The 20,793-nt window shown below is 33.2% G+C and overlaps 1 long non-coding RNA gene across 1 annotated transcript in view; it reads left to right on the top strand.

Annotated features, from left to right (window-relative positions):
• Window positions 1-19,378, top strand: part of LOC119865145 — an 86,924-nt gene extending 67,546 nt beyond the window's left edge. The window contains exons 2-3 of the long non-coding RNA XR_005376060.1: window positions 8,423-8,555; window positions 19,334-19,378. This is a non-coding gene — a long non-coding RNA (uncharacterized LOC119865145). The remainder of the gene's footprint in view (window positions 1-8,422; window positions 8,556-19,333) is intronic.
• The last annotated feature ends 1,415 nt before the right edge of the window (window positions 19,379-20,793 follow it).

The raw sequence follows: 20,793 nt of genomic DNA, 5'->3' as shown, positions 1-20,793 counted from the left end.
ATAGTCTGTGCCTTTAACTTGGTAATTTAGGGAAAAATCACATTTGAGAATTTGTCTCTGGCTCAAGGAATTAAAATTTTGTAGTAAGTTGAAATCATTAGGGTATTGGCAAAGGCTGAATATAATGGGAATCCAGATACTTGTGAAAAGGTTTAATTTTCAATAAGTATCAAATGCTGACCAGCTTATAGGCACTATATTACATGCCAGAGAGATTGTATATAAGATAGATGAGATCTCTGTCTTCACAGAATTATAATTTATATAAAAATGTTGAAAAATATTATAAATATAATGAGGGTCAATAAATTATACTATAGCTATTGAAGTAAATATTAGAAAACATTGTTAGTGATTTTCTTTAATTGAGTTAAGCTTTCTACTATCAACTGAAAAACTTTCCAGTAAAAATGAACTACTACAACATATAAATCTTACTCAGATCTACAAGGCTTTAGTGAGCAACAAGACATTTATTGATTTACCAATAAGGTAAAATATCAAAGGGTTGATAAAAGGATTCCAATATTCCTAAAAACATTTAAAGAATAAAGTTTGAACAAAGGAAATAGAGTGTACCATAACAAAAGGGTTTCTATCTGGTTAGTCTGGTGGTGGAAACTGTCCCTGAGTAATTATTAAAGGTGTGAATTATATGAAGGAGTAAAATTTAGCTAGGTTAATACAGATATAAGAGCTTTCAGAACTAAATATCGAAAGGCTAAAAGTGGAAGTGCTTGCGGCTCAAATTAAGCCAACACTAATGAAGTGAACCCATACAGAGCAAACCAGTTTTTCTGAGGGAGTGCTACTGTCATTGTGATTGGCATTTATATATTTAATTATCTCATTATGAGAGCATTAAAGTATATTAGGTATCCTGGTCCATTCTCATTTATTTATCTATCCAGTTTATATTTTGTGAGCCACAATATTTATCTAATTTCTTATCAAGATTTTCAATGCTTGGTGCCATTTTTCTTCTGTTGGACATACACAGGGGAAAAACACACCTAGAATTAGTTGAAATATTTGCCTCTTTAACTCATTCATCCAGTTACTCTAAGAACACTCTAGCTCTGCCCCTCAGTAACACCATTAATTCTCGTTACTCAGCCTTTGGTCAGTCCTTCAATATATCAATAGTCAATGGTTCTGCTTCCTTTGCAGTGGATATTTAAAGCCCTTCCACTTTATTTTTAAACTTCCTTGGGGATCATCCCACCACTCTCAATCATACTTTTCTACTCCACTCCACAGACAAAAATAGAAACTAATAGACCTTAATTGCTTGGCATTCCCCCCCTTTATATCACTGTATCTTTCTCAGTATACACAAATAATTTCCTTAATTGTACCCACTACACATGGGAGTTAATTTTTGTATGTCCAGACCAATTCCTGACATAGACAGGTATCATTTTCTCAAAAATATTGAGTTTTTTCCTCCCCAGAAATGATTTATCAATTACCTGTACAATATAATATCTCTAACCACTCTCTTTCTACTGTGTTCTTTCCTGCAGTATTTAACTATGTTTAAGTTTACCCATTTTGGAATTAAATAAGAAAAAACCATTCAGAAACCATGCATCTGTTCAGATCCACGCTCTTCTTCAGCTATGCTGCTCATCACCCCTCCCCCTCCATGTCATAAGAGACTCTCTTGAAAATAGGTTTACTCTGCTATCAATAATTCCTATGCCCACTGCATTCCTCAACATATCAAATATGGTTTCAATCACCTTTATTTCTTCAGTAATCTTCAGAAAACTTCACTAAAACTTCTCCAACACCATGAGAAAAAATAACAGCACTACTGTTTTGCTACTATTTGCAAAGTACACTTTTTGATTTTCATTGCACTTCTGTACCTCATCTGAAAGTATTGACTACTCTCTCCACCTTGAAATACCATCATTTTAGCTTCCATTCCTTTGCACTCCTCTTTAATTTCCTGCCTTTCTGTCCACATGCATAATTTATTTCACTTTTGTTATATTTCCTCATTTATTTTAAAATTCATGTTCATCTTGGATACTTTTTACATACCTTTCTTTATTGAGTAATCTCATCAATTCCATGAATTAATTTCCCATTTATAAAATATATTTTTGCAATCTTAACTTTATTTATGGGCAAACTTAATTATCTTTTTTGTTTATAAATGTTCCCTGAACCCTACAATATATACTTAGAATGTATCTGTGAGGGGAGAAAGAAAAAATTAGAGAAGGAAAGGTGATAGAGAGTGTGCTTAGAATCTGTAAACAAATTAATATATACATAGAATCAGCATTATTTCAGTTTTTCAATGTCTGTGTTGCAGAAAAAGACATATACATTGCATTATGCCCCTCTTTTCTCTGTCAGTTTATGGATGGCTAAATTATGGCTACATCTTTCAGTTGATAATAAATATGGCATATATGCTCACAATACCTATTGGCATCATGACAAAGAGAAAAGAATGAGGACACTCTTCTTATTCATACTCAGCAATCAACTAGATTATAACTTTAGTTAGGGCATTTAGTCTTGCCAACTTTTTTTCTAAAAGAAGGACTTAGAATCAGATGGTCCCTAGGATAGTTTAAAGATTGTAAATAATTCAACCGATCCTGCACTTTTATATTTTCTAAGCAGAAGAACTATTGTTTTCTTTATGGCTCTTCATATTTACATCAACACTGCAGGAGTGCTCAAGAGCTGGCAAGAAACATGTGGATGCAGATCCTGGAGTCCATTAACATCAACTGCATAGGTTTATTCTCAGCGGCAAGTTTGTGTCCAGACGTTTCACTATCTCCGCTTTACTGTCAACTGCCAGTATGCTTTTGTGGTCATTTGCATAATTTAAACTTCTGTCTCTGACAGTCTAAATGTTGCTTTACTTTATCTCTTGACTTGAATGTATAAATGGGCATATCTTTTAATTCAGGCTCAAATTAAGTGGAGTCTAATTCTATCAAAGGTGTGCAAATGTTAGTGTCACCTTCAAATTCATTATTTCTGAGAAAAAGAAAGGAATGAAGAAAAAATAACTACTTGAGCACAAATGACCCAGTATATTTTGAAATATAGCCAAATTGCTATTTAATAATATTTAAGATTTAACAATAATTTAAGAATGTCATGTTTGTGGTTTTCTTTGGGTCATCCTTAAAGTATAATCTAAAATAATCTTTATGGTATGAATGTATTAAAAAGAAACACATATCAAAGGAACATCTTATGCTATGCATCGGAGTAATTTACCTGAATGCAGGACACCTTGCCCCAAAACGCAGGATACATTACCTGTCAGTCTACTTTAATTCTTGTTCTTCTCAATTTCATTTCTTCTCCTTCTAGAGCCTGATTCCATTTCTGGAATCCATTAAACATTTTATATCCCATTTACTAGTACCTTCTTCTTTTCATACAACCTAAATTAACCCAACTCCACTTGACAGTCAAGCTTCTCAGAAAAAGCTCAGTTCATGATTATAAAGCTGACCCAAAGGAATGGGTAAAAAGGCTTTTATATAATAAAACACTGAGCTCTGGCAATCACAACTTTTATTAACTGGCATACCCTAAAGAGACTAAGCAAACACATTTGAGAAATTGATTTCCCTAGGTAATATCCCTGGATGTCCTGAGTAAAATCTTTTGCTGAATAGTTAAGTTGGAAAAGACAGAAATAAAATAAACTTTTAATGTGTTACCACTCCTATCATCTTTATTCTCTTTAAAAAAAATTTGTAGGAATCAAGAAGATAATTTTGCATATAAATACACAATTTATAAATGATGTTTGGCAAGTAAATTTAGGTTTGTCTGTGTTCTATTTTAAAAGGTTTGTGAGATTTGTTGTTAGTTTTTTTTTTTTTCTCTTTTTAAAAGTTTTCCAATCAAAGTTTAGACTACAAGAGCCTTTGTATGTGTTTCTATTCTATCTTGGGCTTAACTCTATGATAGGAATCATTGTATGGTGGTATAATATGCCGTTTATTTTTAGTTCTTGAGAAGAGGAATCCAGCTGTATTAGTTTTTGTATTCTTAATGTCTTGTCTGACACTGTTTATTTTGGGACTGAAAAAAGAAAGAGCTTTGTACTCGATACATAGTATATGAATGTTGCCTACATTTTAAAATTTACAAAACAGTTTTGGCTACATTATCTCAACCATGTGGTCAGGAGATCCTGACATTTTGGAATTTGTCAAAAAAAAAGAGAGAAAGAGAAAAAAAGAAAGGAAGAAGGAAGGAAAGAAATAAACCCAAGTAGTCAGATATATGGGCCTATATAGTCACATACAAATTTTGCAATAAGTTTCAATAAGCAAAAGATTAATTTTTCAAAAATAAAGAATAAAGTCCCAAATTAAATTAATCTGGCATCAAATGTGTTCAATTTCCAAAATTCTTCATGCATTTTGCTTTTGAGAAAACAATGGCACTATTTTTTATCAGAGAAAGTTCCTAATAATATCAACAACTAGTATTCATCATACTAGATACAGACTACTATTTTACTTTATAAAAATATTTTTGACATTTATTAAGAAACTTAGTAAATAGAGATTGAACGAAATGATAGTAGGAGAGCTTCTTAGAGTGACTGCCCCTGGAGTGTGAACATTCTAACACAATGTGAACTAAAGTCCACAATTACTACACCCTTGATTAGACTGACATCAGCACCTAGGTTATAGTTTAACCTAATATTTCACACACAGAATTGAACATTAAACATTCTGAAATATTTTAAAGTAAATTAATATTCTGAGATCTGGGGAAGATATATTAAAGACAGAATTGAATAAATTGTGATCCTAGGTAAAATATGATGATAGCTTCAGAGTAAGTACTGTCCTTCACTCACACCTTACTATGTAACTATAAAAAACATCTTCCTGGCCTATTCAATCTCTGGTGATTGCCTTAGATAATAGGTTAACCTACATCCAAGAATAAGGAGTAATTATAATAGCAAAGTTGATGTCATACCTGGGCTCTAATTTCTTAGTTCTTCCACTTACTCACTACATGAATGTGAAAAAAATAAACTTTTTTCTACAGAACAATTCCCTAATCTGTACAATGGCTACACAACCAAGATCACCTCAAAGAAATGTTAATTTATTCATGCAATATTATTTAAAAATGCTTAATATGTCTCAAGTTTCTCCTCTTGGTTAAGCATTTAGGAGAGGATAGCAAGTCACATCCTATCTTTCTTGGTACTTCTATTCAAGTGAGTAACATGATGAAACAGATAATAAACAAAAGTGGATATATATGTTTTTAGTAGTTGGCTGAAGCATAAAGTAAAGTAACAGAGGAAGGAGTATGTACAGGAGCACCATTTTATGTAGAGGTGTATTTAATCTCTGAAATATGATGTAAGAAGAGAGGGAGAGGGAGAGAGAATTTTAAGCAGGAGAAGGATCCATGCCCAGCTCAGAGTCCGAGGAAGGGCTCTACCTCACAATTTTGAGATCATGACCTGAACCGAAATAAAGTCAGATGTTTAACTGAGCCACCTAGGTACCCTTTGAGCATATTGTTTTTAACAGAGACATGCACACAATTTTGAGTAGGTGAGCTAACAGATGTCAATAGAAATATGGAGACATTTAATATTATTAGCACCTTTTGTACAATTGATTTTTTATTTGTTGATTCGTAGCATTGATTTTTTAATTGACTCATTAGAAATAATTACTGAATAATGATTCAGACTATTTGAATGATGATAAAACTCATGGATTTATGCATTAAAATTTGTGAGGAAAATATATTAAATTGTTTTTGAATGTCAGAATTAAAGAAAAAACTGCAGATATTAAGTGAATATACGGTTCAAAGATGTTTAATTTCATTATAGCTGAATCTTCTATGGTACATATATTGATATAAAAGTGTGATCACTGCATAGATTATACTTCAAAGATATGTACAATTGGTCCCATTCTCTGGTGGGTCTGAGAGAAGTAAAGGAAATTTCCACCAAGGCTGTGGGTGGTAAGTTTTCCTGCATTTTCATTAACTTTTTAGGGTTTACTATTTCATATAATAGTACTGATGGTTCATAAATAATTCTCAAATTGTTACTTGCCAAGTAAGCTCTTCACTGGTTTTCAAACTGATTGACATGAGTCATGATGAAAGAATCTCTACCAAAGTAATGTTCAGGTGAAATTATTATACTGATTGATCTCAGTTATTCCTTTCAATCTATTTGTTCAGGATGGGCTTAGGAGTTTAATTTGATAACGCTGTAATTAGAATACTAGTGCCTCATAGGAGAATTAAAAATAAGCACATAGAAGTATATAAGGAATTGAAACTTTACTTATGAAAAAGGAAAATACTCTTAAACATTAAATGTAGGGGTACCAGGGTGGCTTAGTGGTTGAGCATCTGCCTTCAGCTCAGGTAGTGATCCTTGGGTCCTGTATTCAAGTCCCTCATCAGGCTCCCTACAGGGAGCCTGCTTCTCTCACTGCCTATGTCTCTACCTCTCTCTCAGTCTCTCATGAATAAATAAATAAAATGTTTTAAAAAGTTTAATGTAAGATTGGTTAAAGACAAGTGATTTTAAAGCCTATAATTGAAACTTTGAGCTATGTATGTAAATTTTCTATTGTGCTTTTTTTTTTGCATTTAGGTGCATGGGGTAATTGCTCTTGTTCCACTATTGTCCTTCATACAATAGAAACTGGATATTAATAGAAAATGAATAACAACTAGATAAAATGAATGATATGAGTAAATTTAGGGATTCCAGAATATTTTATTTATTTTTAAAAATAAATTTATTTATTCATTTATGAGAGTCACACAGAGGGGTAGAGAGAGAGAAGCAGGCTCCATGCATGACCTTCAGGGATCACAACCTGAGCCAAGGCAGCTGCCCAACCGCTGAGCCACCCAGGTGTCCCTGAATAAAATTTTTAATAAGCAACACAGGTAGATTGTCATGATCAAACATATTTGGAGAACATCAGAATGAAGTGTATACATTGCATATGGCATGTGTCTTTGAGTACACCTCAGTTTATAAAGATATTATATTCATGAGATTTGTAGTCAGGCTCCACAGAAACTAAGTGGAATAGGTAAGAGTGCTCTCTGTACTGTCTTGGAACATGTGACTCTTTAACGCTATTTATTTATATTAAATATAAAGCATGTAAACTCTAGAGAGAAAGGAGTGCCACAGACACTTTTTTTTTTTTTTTTTTTTCATGTGAGTTCCTTGGTCAATTTGAAGCAGTTTAATCGAACTTGAAGGTCATGATAGATTTCTGGCTTCTCTTGGAAAACACTGACATTTTTGGTATTCTTTATCTTATCCTCTTTGCATTTAAAAAGCCAAAAACTCTGGGGGCACCTGGATGGCTCTGTAAGTTAAGTGTCTACCTTCAGTTCAAGTCATGATCCCAGGGCCCCGGGCATGGAGCCCTGTGTGCCTTGCCCCTCTTTGTGTACTTTCTCTCTCTCGCTCACTTGGTCTCTCAAATAAATAAATAAAATCTTAAAAAAATAAAAAGCCAAAACTCACCTGGAACCAATACTATATCCCTCTTTTAGTGAAAGCATGTGTTTTTTTTGTTTTGTTTCTGATTCACACAATCCTCACTTGATATATTTAACTCATTAGGGTTAGTTGAATGTACTGGTAGATATTCAATTTTAGATACGTGCTTTGTGATTATTGTATGTACATTTCACTCCTCAGAAAGAGAACAGAGGATCCTACAGGGATTTCTTTAGGAGAAATGTAAATCGCCTGCTAATAGGAAGAAAGATTTAAAGGTTACCAACTGTATAATCTTTTTCCAGAAAGTACCTTTTTATCAATTCAGACAGATTATATGTCAGCATAATTTGAATGCTTTAATGTATGCATGCTTTGTATTACACTTTCCTATTACACATTTTTCAGAGTAATCTGATAAAGACTAAAATAAAACAAAACTGAACCAAGCACTATCTCAGGGTAGGATAAACATTGCAGTAACGTATGTAAGCATAAATATCTTCTTTGTCCCTTAAACATGTTATGTTTCTTATTAAAACTAATAAATGAGATTAACTTTGAAGATATTTCAAGCATACTTTGTAAAGTTATATTTGTAAGGTAAAATAAAGGGAAAAAGCTCTTTGGGATCCAAGGCTATGAAATCCAAACCTCAAAAAATATGGAGTAATGGATTTTAGGAGTACTAAAAAATTTTATGTCAGTACATGAAAATAATCTAACATTTGACTTGATGGTCCCAGATTTTTCTCCCAATTTTGAATTGTGGTACTTAGGTTCTTCCTGTCAGTATTTTTAGAATCTCCTTCATGTCCCAATATCTACCTACTGAACAAATCAGGACAAGAGAACTCGATGAAGTAGACATTTATTTTGTTTCTTTTTCAGACAAAGGGACTGAACTGTAGAGAGACTCATCTTTTCAAGTCACCTACTAGAAGTTTCAAGGATCCCATGATCTCATCATCATCTTTCATGGTACATTGCCTCCACAGACAGGGATATAAGCACAGTAGATGAGGTAATTATGCTTCACAGATCACAGTCCAACATAGGAGGGCATGTTGCTGTCTAACACTGCATAATCTTCATAATCTCTGGGTATTAATATGTGAGGAAGTGATATCTAGAGTCTGTAGCTCATGAAAGGAGCTAGGAAACTGAGAGAATGGGTACCAGAAAGATAGGAGTAGTCTATAAAAAACTTAGGTCTCTGAATGTATCTTCAAGCAGCTGGATTGACCCATTGCCTTATCTCAATATATTTGTTATATGATATAATAAATCTCTATAGAACTTAAGTCACTAATAGTTGTGTTGTATGTTATTTGCTACCCCAAGTACACTAACATGAAGAAAAATATGACATACAGTGTTATCTCATGCAAAAACTGATAACTGAGTATATTTATACTATTGCATGAATTAAGAACAGTAAAACTTCTGAATTATAAGTTAATTTCAAAACCAAGCAGTTTAATATTATCCTAAATATATGCATCAGAACTACAATAGAATTTAGAACAAACCCCGATTTTTAAAATTGTTCCAAGCATTCATGTTATTTTTGAGTAGCCTTATTATTTGTAATATACAAATATGAAGCATAATCTCATATCTATCTATCTGAAATAACATGTTGCAAATAGGATAGTATATTAGCTAAGTTTCATAAAAAAAATGACTTTATATAGCATTCACGGGTCTTTGAATACTCCAAATTCCACAACTGCTTACTAAAGAATGAACAAATTTATTATTATTCTTAGTTTCAATTACACTTACTAACTTGTGAGATATTATTGGCACTGTTAAAATATCAGTTCGACTACATCCATTCTTTCATAAGATAATACGCTTGACTATATAAATCAAGATAGGAGCTTCTTGTTTAAGACTCTCTGGAGGTAAGACTGGTTAAGAAGGCTAAATCAGAGAAGGACAAACATTATACGGTCTCATTCATTTGGGGAATATAAATAATAGTGAAAGGGAATAGAGGGGAAGGGAGAAGAAATGGGTAGGAAATATCAGAAAGGGAGACAGAACATGAGAGACTCCTAACTCTGGGAAACGAACTAGGGGTGGTGGAAGGGGAGGAGGGCGGGGGGTGGGGGTGACTGGGTGGCGGGCACTTGGGGGGCACTTGACGGGATGAGCACTGGGTGTTATTCTGTATGTTGGCAAATTGAACACCAATAAAAAATAAATTTATTATTTAAAAAAAAGGAAAAAAATAAAAATAAAAATGAAAATAGCTAAGTCCTGTATTCTATTAGCAGAATAAAAATTGTATATTTTTAATATCCTAAACAGATTAGCAAATCACTAATTCAAAGTATTTTACTGTTAAACTATCAGTTAAAATATATGGTTTTAAGATTAGCATCATGGGCACCTGGGTGGCTCAGTGGTTGAGCTCAGGTCCTGATTCCAGGGTCCTGCATTGGGCTCCCCACAGGGAGTCTGCTTCTCTCTTTGCCTATGTCTCTGTCTCTCTGTCTCTCATGAATAAATAAAATCTTTTAAAAAATATTAGCATCATGATTAGTATCAAAGATGTTTCTGCTATTTGATAAAAGACTATATACAAATAAATATTAGCAGAGAGGATTAAACTTTTTCTCATTTAGGATAACCCAATTATTTTATTAGATCTATACGTGTATAAACATTTAGTGTGTGTATATACAAATATTCTAATATATGTGACTTTTACCCTCTGTGTGTGTGTGTGTTTGTGTGTACATTCATGGTGAGTGAGGCAGGGGTATTTCATTAATTGTTTCATTGAGTACTTCATTAAACTTTTAAAAAATGCCCTATAGTTGAGTGACAGTTCACAGTGATGTGCATTTTGGTAATTCTCTGCTCCAGAGAATCACTCTGAAGCCAATTCAATTTTTTCCAAAGTTTTATAGATATTTTAAGCCGATGTTTTTATAATTAGTATGTAGTACCCCTGATATTCTACTTCTTATCTCTATTGGCTTCTACACAAAACAAAATTCAAAGCCCTTTTAAAATGATCCAGAAAACATATCTCTTTATATTCAATCACTACCATGTTCCTCCCAATTAAATCCTGAATCCTTCATTAAAAAAAAAAAAAAATCGCTAAGAATTCCATCCAGTTACTTCTCAGTTTGATCATAGCAGGGAGAATTATTTTTTTCCTGTCCACTGGATGTGGGGCCCCAGACTGACATGAGACTTATTGGAGATTCCTGATATGTCTGGGCAATTGAGCTGGAAATTTTTCCAGGCAAACTCTCTTCTATGAAACAGGGTTGAATTACAGTCTGGGGAGATGTAAATGCAGATTATCATTCTTCTGAGATTTCTCTTGGCTGAAAGCTTAGATGTGATTAGATATTCAACAGTTTCTCTTCTTCAAACTAATCTGTTTACCTCCATGTGGGTGGGCTTAGAACCAAATCTAAAACCTGAAATTGTTTTGTCATCAATGTAGACTGTCAGAGGTTCTGTCTACATGAGGCCAAAACAACCAGATGGAAAATGAGAAGTAACATCCATCATCTAAACATTTTCCTTTCCCAATGCCAAGCATGTAGAGACTTGGAAATAATGTCATGGTTGACTGAATGTTTTGCTTTTAATCTAGATGTTTTGGCATTGTGTAGATACAACCTCAGCGTGTAACTTCACTTCCCGTGCAAAATTCCTAGATCTGCACAATGATAAATAAACTTTTTAAAAAATAATTCACTTAAATCTAACATATATGTGTGTGTATTAAACTCTTCACTTGACAAATGCACTATATTTAGTATTGTGGAGGATATCATGCTATATAACCATAGTTGAAAACAAAAAGTAATCACACACATGCACAAAGTAACTAAAGTTATTGGCCTACTATGATTTATAATACTAAAAAAAAACACATTTACCTAAGACAACCACATAGGAGAGGGATTGATATGGCACTATAGACATGAAGGGCTGCTGAGGAGGCCGCATGCAGAAATGCATTCATTTTGGAAGTTAAAAATAACCAGGGCTTCCTGGTAAGAATATTTGAATGTGAATGGCATTTATGCCACAAAATATATAAACAGAAATAGACAAACACTGGCCTGATGACCAAATCTGATTGCTGTTTGTTTTTGTATACAGGTATATGGAGATACAGGTGTATGGGAACACAGCCACACCTATTCATTTGCTTTTTGTTTACTTATTGCCTATGGCTACTTTAGCACCACCCATTTGACCTACAAAGCCACAGATATTTGATACATGGTCCTTTATAGAAAAGAGTTTGTCATCCTCTGGTATATAATTTATTTAGAGAAGCAGAGTAGAATACAGTGTGATCAGTAAGACTAAATATATTTTAATATGAAGAGAATAGCAAGATTAGCCATATACTGTTGACATGAAATCAGTGACAATGTATGTTATTGTTCGAAGGCTGAAAGACAGCAGAGTTATTTTGGAAAGTGTTTCAACATTTCATTAGCTTAAATACAACTTTATTTAATTGAAATTTGATGCCATGGTTTTAAAAAAAATACAAAGTAATCATTATGTAAATAACAACTCCTTAGTTTACTTATTTTGCAAAACCAAATGCTCGTTTTAGATGTTAGTACAATTTATTATTTTAAAATGATGTTCCTAGGGTCTTACTGCTTGAGGTTTGAAATCATGAATGGCTTTGGGAAAATTATGTAAATATTTGTGAAAACCAGAGAAATAATGACAGCTCTTCTTTCATGGTGTTGGTAGCTAAATTAAATGAGGTATTCCAAGGAAAGCACTTAGATAATAAATATTATTGTTATTGTGTTTATTATTTAATTGAAGAATAGATATGTTGTACTTCAAAGTAGACTTCAAGCAGATAGTTTCCAGTTTATCACTTCCATTCCCCAACATTTTGAATGTTTAAGAATTGCTTTTTCTGCAGGGAATATACAGAGTTCTATATCTCAAAGGCCTGTATGTTTTATCCAGCATAAAGTTCGAAGGAGAACTAAGAAAACAAGGTAGTACTTGAAAAGAGACATGGAACATTTTTTCTTTGCCTATTCGCCTCATTCTCTTAGTTTTGGCCATGTTTTTCTTATTTGTGGCTTTCACAAATGTGAAACATAGGATGTTCAAAGTGAATGAAAAAAGATAAATAAAATGTTATTCAGACTAAACCATGATCTCATGTTTTACATATTTAATGTAATTTTTTACTTTAAAAATATATACACATAATATAGAATTAGACTAATAACAGCAGGTATCCACCATAAACTCTCAGTTTTCATAATTTGGGGAAATATTTACATATCCCATGCTGGATAAATACAACACAACATCCACAATAGTACTTAGTTATAACAAATGGTATGTATTCATTAGTGAAGGTTTCATTTAAGATGAATGACATATTCATAGAGAACTATGTTGCAACTATGCTGTAAACCAGAAATTTACCTCAGAACGTGCATATTCAAATTATTTTTATTGCTAGTTTTTATGTAAAACAACTTCCAATAGGGAAATTATGATTCTGTAACATTGAAATATAAGGATAAACACATATGTAAATAAAGTGTTTAGATATAAGTGAATGTATAATATTGTCATGAATAATAATTGCAAGACTGCAAATGTATTTGATATTTACACTTACTGTATTGCTTTGTTGTTATTTGGCTACTATAATACAGGCCAAAACAATGAGTTGAACAAGTTCATTTCTATCTCTCATAATGCTGTCAGCATTCACAGTGCCATTCTGTTACGGTAGAAGCTAGATAGGTATCAGAGCAGAACTCTTTGATTCTGTTGTTGATTTCTTAGACTCCAAACATTATTCATCAATTCTCAGTTTGCATGTAGTAATTGGTATCTGGATCGTCAGAGGATATGCCTGTGTCCTGGGAAGATGGCAATGCAGATATATGACTTGAACTTTATAGTGAGAGTTAGTTATCATCCACATAACTGTTCTCCCTAGTTTAGTCCACAAGCTGAGAAGGAAGAAACTTGACTCTAGAGAAGAAGGAGAAAAAAGGGAATTGAGATGTGACTATCCAAGGTTGGCCCTCATGGTGAAGAGTTCTTTCCCTTTGATAAACAGTACACTTTTTAAGAGAGATGAATGAGAATGTGAAAATTGATGTTTCCTATAGTAGTTTTTTTTTTTTTTTGAATATATCCACTTGAATGAAAGCTATGTAGGTCCTGAAATGTTTGCTTTGTTCACAACTCTATCACCTCTACCTAGAACAGTGTTTGACACATAATTGACACTGAATATGAATATCTTAAAGACTGGCTCTACATTTTGATTTAAGATACCTGTTTAGCTCCCCCATGACATCTATGTTCAAAGTAACGGAAAATAGAGAGTCTATTCCCTTCAAAGACAAGACTCTGGAAGCACAATATCTCTTCAGCTACTCTCATTGGTCAGAGCTTGGTCACATTGTTATTCTTCTGGGAGAGTGTGAAGTAAAGTGTATTATTTATTCTGGAGACTGATATCAGCTAAAATTTTAAGAATTTTGGAGAAAATAAAAATCAGTATGGGAAAACAGTTAACAATCCATGCCACAATGATTTTGCACTTCAAAACTGAGCTATAAAACCAAATATTAATACTATATTTCTTATGGCATTGTCACTAATAGACCTTGGCATGATTATTTTATGTGTTATGTGTTTAAAAAAACATCATTTATACTTAATGGTAAAATATTCAATTAAGTAAATGTAATTATAATGACTAGTTATTTTTCAGTTTCTTTTTGTTATAATTCAGAGATGTAATATTTTTTCTAGGAAATACAATGTATTATTTTGAACACTAAAGAATAATTATGTCTTTCTTTGATCATCGTATTGTGTCTGCAGAAAATTTATATTCTTGAAAATGTGTGTTTTTAGATGATGAATATCTTTTAAACACTAAAAACCTTAAGCTTATTGTGTTTTTTTTTTTTCCTCAAAGAAACATCTCATATAATCCACAGTTCGAGGGAACCTGAGCAAATCGCATGCAATATAAATGATTAAAAGGGGGAAACAGTGAATATAAAATGTATCATTAAAGAATGAAGTATTCATGACAATATGTAAAAACTAAAGTTAGTCTGAAAGAAAATTAAGGCCTGTAATTCAAAGCTTTTCTGCAATGTAGAAAAACATGTTCTTTGTAGGAGCTTATAATTATGCATGCACTGGAAACAACATTTTCTTGTGTTAAAAAAGCATATTTTTTTCAATTATAAAAAATAAAAACATATTTCTACATAAATGATTTAACAACTGACTCTATTAAATTTAAATGAATCAACCCAAATAACTCACACAAAATACCTAATAACATTCTGCTGAAGTGAGGAAATCAAATAGTCAATTTGAATTTAATGCAACCAATTTTATGAACAACATTATAATTTCTCACAATTTGAGTTTTACCGTACTAAACTTCTTTAATATACATCATTAAAGTGGATAAAATATAACGCTGATTTGTGGGAGTCAGGCGGTTTTACAAAATCTAGAACACAAGCTATTAAGGATAATATCTCATGATATAAATGAGATCAGAAAAGAGAATTTAGAGAGTAGAGCTGAGCAGGCAGTGAAAAATATGGACAAGAGGGGAAACCACCTAATTAAAATAACAGTGAATAATGGGACTGTCAATACTGCCTAGCCTCTTACAAATTTTCCTCTGTATTAGGGATTTTTACTCCAGAATTTTAATTGGTCTATATTCTTTTACAATACTGTAATTGAAAATGTTTTTAAAAGATCACACTACTCATATTTTAAACTGACACTGAAATCCGCCTCCTGCATAAGAATCAAGTGTATGCTGAAAATACGCAATTTTCTATTTTTTTATATATGTGAGAAAAATCTTCCCAAAGGCAAAGAGAAAAGGAATTAATGTATTAAGAGGTGACACATGTTCCCATGGTCACCAGGGAATTTTATATAGTGGAAGTGAACACTATTAATAATTTTGCTGGAACAGACACTGCTAACTGGCTGTATTTTCAGCCAGCTAAGATATAAAGTCACTTTCACTTTATTCCACTCATCATGTTTTCTTTTTGGAGGACTTTCCTAGATAACAGTCTTGGTTTTCAGTGGAAGGGAAATGAATGTGAGTGAGATTTTTCTGGAGGTAAAACTCTTCCTAGTCCTAATTTGCTTATAGGCAAATCTGTAGAGAGCATTTATAAATTGGCCTGCCCTCTGCACCTTAATATAAGCTACTTGAATTTTTTTTTGTCTTTGCTGATGAATACATGGAGAAATTGCCTATTTCACAGGTGTCATAAGACTCACTTGTCCAAAGGTGAGTTATAATCTCCAGCTCAAAGCTTTGTGAATAATTAAGTTGGCATTCTTAGGTCTGTTTCACTCTTTCTTTATTCATCGTTTCCAAATCCAGATCGAGGGTAGAAAGGGAATTGGGGAGTGAGTGTTGATATTTACTCTCCAAACCCCAACAAAATCTAATTGCTAGAGAGGCAGAGGGAGAAGCAGGCTCCTTGTAGGGAGCCCAATGTGGGACTCGTTCCCAGGACCCCAGGATCACTCCCTGGGCTGAAGGCAGAGGCTTAACCACTGCACCACCCAGTTGTCCCCGGATTATCTTTAAATATGTCTTAATAGATGCCATAGGTTTATTCCATTTACACCTTTCTTTTGGGGACTCTACTACCATACCACAATTTTCCTATATAGGGTCCCTTACAGATCATTTTTTGTCAGAAATTATCTTGGTTAAGTCTATAAATGTTTCTCATTTCATTCAGGTCTTTCCACAAGTGCCATCCTCTCAGAGAAACCTTACTGGACTAATAAATAGAAAATGTCCTCTTGCTCACAACACCATTACTTCTAAGCTCTTACTCTATTGGACTCAGTATTCTTCGTTACACAATAACTTTCTGAAGTCATAATATGTTTTATGTGCATTTTTAACTTTCTTTACTAGAAGATTCTGTCTTACATTGATTGGTCTATGGAAAAGACCATCAAGAACAAACTTTCAGGAGTATCTGGGTGGCTTAATCGGTTGAGTGTCCAACTCTTGGTTTCAGCTCAGGTCATGATCTCTGGGTTGTGAGATTAAGCCCTGCATTGGGCTCTACACTCAGCGGGAAGTCGGCTTGAGGTTTTCTATCTTCTTCCCTCTCTGCTCCTTTCCCACACTCTTTCTCTCTCTCTCAAATAAATCTTTTTGAAAAATTAAAAAAAAACGTTGTAAGGAAGGAGGACACATATCATATGTAACCAAGATGTCTCAGTATGAAGATAAACAGAACATGTTATGAGATTTGGACTTGTGTAAGAAGATTTTGGAGACTGTGTAAGAATGTGGGGTGTTATCTGGATTGGATGCTCAGTCTGTTTGAGCTGCTATAACAAACTTTTATAAACTGAGTGGTTATAAACAACAGAAATTTATTTCTCACAACTCTGGAGGCTGGAAGTCTAAGAATTAGGTGTCAGCATGGTCAGAGTCCAGAAAGAACCCTCTTCTGGATAGCAGATGGCTCTTTTTTCACCCTATCCTTATAAGGCAGAACGGCAAAAGAACTTTATGAGGTCCCTTTTATAGGAGCAATACTGCTATTCATGAGGGCTCCACATCCATGTTCTAATCCCATCCCAAAGATGGGACCCAAAGGTTCCATCTTATATTATCATGGTATTGTGGATTAATATTTCAACATATGAAATTTGGAAGGATACAAACAGTACATTCCAGGCTATTCCTTTGATCAGGGCTATTTTTTTTTCTTTCTCAAAGGCATATCATACTAAATCTTGGAGCAAATTCTTCCATACACACAGGCACTTATTAGTCAGATGTTTTCTAGCAGAAAGCATGAAAACACTCAAATAATCTATTCTGTAGTTACCATGAAGTACCAACTCTGTTCTTTAGAGGCACTCATCATATTTCATGAAAATTCCACATTTGGCAGAAACCATAATCTAGAGTCAAAAGTCTAGCCCTCTTTATTAAGCATCAGCAATCAGAAATGCTACAAAAAATAGGTCATTATAAGCCAATTTATATTATAGTAATTCCTATAATAGTCATCATAGGAATCATGATTTTAGACCCAACCTTTAAAAAATAGGGCTCTTTGGGCCTCACTGTCTATATATATATATATATATATATATATATATATATATATATATATATATATAGTGGTATAGTGGGCAGTGTCTCTATTTTATCCACTCTATATTCTTGATAGAATTAATCATTCCAAAGAAAAGCCTATTTATCTTACTAAATAAATTTCTAATTTACCAATGAAACTGTAGATTTTTTCCACTTTATATGCTAAATAATAAGATCTTATGTTTTGATTGAGATATAAATAAATACATGGCTTACAATGTTGCTAATAGAGCTCTTGGACTTTATGATATATTGCTAGCTGATCACCTGGAGTGTTGATTTTCAATCAAAGCAATTTGATCCCTCATTTCCAGATACTACATACGAAGCTTTTACAGAATAAGCCCAAAATATATTTAGTAAATTATAGACACATTTTAATATTAATATCTCCTGTTTATTCTATTAAATTTTGGCTCACCATCAGTTTCCTTGTGGGAATGTTTTTCTCTGCCTACTATTGGCCAAAGAGTGCTCACTCATTGATTAGGGCCTGCCTGGAAACAGCAGAAAGAATGTGATTCAGAGCAAAATCTGAGATGGATGCTAATGATACTAACAGATGGGGGATGACAGCTACACTCCTTACAGCTGATTCACTACTTATTTTTTGAAAAGTGGTCTGAACAGTTCTTCTCTGGCTGCACTACCCGACTAGAAACTTCTGAGTGCAGCAAGTATAGATCTATCTTCACTCTTGAGTTACTGCCTGAGGAATATAAAATTGCAGACAAAGGGGATTATAGATTAATTTTTTCAATCATTAACGTATTTTTGGTAGTGTGGCAACATTTTTATTGCTGTGAATATATCAGTGAGCCATCTATGATTTTATTAAAATCATTGCCACTTAAAACTTCTATGGTTAATATATGTATTCATTTATAAAATTCCATGTGCTATATGAATATTCACAATTCAAAATATCTACAGAATTCCCTAGTGATCAAATCTTGTATCTTCACACTCATAGGAAGTGTAATATTTTGAAATAATCACATAAAAATTTCCCTGAGAATTTCACAAGTTTTATTTTTAATACAAAGAAATATTTTGCAAGCCAATATTCTCTCATTACAGATTTTTCTAAGACACATTACCAAAATGGTTGAGAGATCATTAACTCTAGCAAGGATGATGATATTCATGGTCTTATAGCTTTCATCTGTGTTGTGAAGCATGCACCCTGAAGGCATTTGAAATTCTGGTCATCCTTGATGTGAGAGAAGTTGAAGACTACAGCTAGAAGTTTGCACGGTAATTCCCATTCCATTGGTCCTAGTCTTTTAAAGTGCCCTTTACACTGTTCCAGAGAAAAGAGAAGAAAAACAAATAGTATTAATGTTATATATTTTGGGATCTGAACAGTTTCCTATAATTTGTTATGTACACATATGTGTTTTTGGAGGTAATTTCCTAATAATAAAATGCAGAGATTTGTAATTATTTGTTCTAAGAATAATAGACCAGTATCCATGGCAGAGATGGAAATTAAACATACCATATTATCAATTGGTTGATGTATGTTTCAACTCGTAAGCTATACCAAATTTCTGCCTTCCCTTCATCCTACACATTCTGGTAATTTTTTTTTTTTTTTTTTTTAGAGTTTATTTATTTATTCATGAGAGAGAGAAGCCCGGGTCTCCAGGATCACACCTGGGCTGAAAGCGGCGCTAAACCACTGAGCCATCCGGGCTGCCCACATTCTGGTAATTCTAAAGTTCCAGTGTTATATGACTTTCCTATGTTTAAATCCCATTCTTTAATTTCTATCCTTTCAGCCTGTGATCTCATCATCTCTCACTTGAACTACCACAGCTATACTCAAATAAGTTTCCAAGTCTATTGTCTGTTAAAATAATTAAATGAGGAGGCCTTTAAACTGGGGTGTCTCCGATGCCTTGGTAGCCTACATAGGCAAACTAAACACCAAGTACATATGAAAGTACATAAAAAAAAAAAAGAAAGAAAGAAAGAAAGAAAGAAAGAAAGAAAGAAAGAAAGAAAGAAAGAAACATACACAACGTTGTATGGCATTGAGAGAATTAAAAGTTTAGGGTGCTTGCTCCGTAACAGGATAAACATTTCTGTAGCTTGTCTTTGTTGCTATTGTGTTTGTTGTTGTTCTAGAAAATTGCACTATGCAGAAAGCAGTACTACACTGTTTTACTTTGTATATCTCTATTTAGCCCCCAAACAGTAACAAAGATGGAAAGAGCTTATGAAAATGTAGTTTTGTTAATAGGCCTTAAGCATTTATTACAGAAAGAAAAAAAAAGTAGGAGAACTTTCATAGAATAGAGGAACACATGTGCAAAATCACATGCACCAGAAATCTTAGCTTAAAATACCTTCAAAAGCAATTTAACAGATGTCCTGAGGACCATATTATTTTAACAACTGATGTCAGGAAATTTAACCTCATTTTTAACCTAAACTTATCACATTGAAACTGATTTTTTTTTTCTCTGATTTTATAACCATAGAAGATAGAAGCCTGCTGTTCACTGTGGGTGTGTACAAAACACTCACTTCAAAAAAGCCTTTATTATATTGTTACTCAGATTATTAATTTCCAATTTTTTTAAGAATTCTGTAATCAAATTCATTTTGACATTTTCTTGGAACTCTATCCACAAAAGAATTGATACTGACTTATTAGTTTGAAAATGTACATGCTTTTTATTTTACAACTTCTTTCTCTCTATTAGAGAGAACCTTTAGGAAACTGGTAAATTTTTGGTAGTTATTTGCAAGGCTGATACAAAGCTATTGTCATTCTCTGAAATCAATTTATCTAAACAACAGCTGCTGTTATAACAGTTGCCTTTAGTTCCAGCCATACATGATTATCATAGCAGTGGCTGATCTCTAAAAAGTGGAAAGTAAACAGCAGAGTGGAAAACAAAAAATATATTTCAGGCTACTATTATCCCATTTTAGCATAGCAACTATGCTGTGGGATGAACAATTCAAAACACTTTCACAGATTAGAAACAAAGTACCCAGATTGCCAAAGCAAGGTAACAGCTGAACAGTGGATCTCTTGTTTACCATTGCATTT

The sequence above is a fragment of the Canis lupus genome, chromosome 22 (genome assembly GCF_011100685.1).
Source record: "Canis lupus familiaris isolate Mischka breed German Shepherd chromosome 22, alternate assembly UU_Cfam_GSD_1.0, whole genome shotgun sequence".
Taxonomy (NCBI): Eukaryota; Metazoa; Chordata; class Mammalia; order Carnivora; family Canidae; genus Canis; species Canis lupus.
The sequence above is the reverse complement of the archived record's forward strand: the minus strand, read 5'-3'. Positions and strand labels throughout refer to the sequence as shown.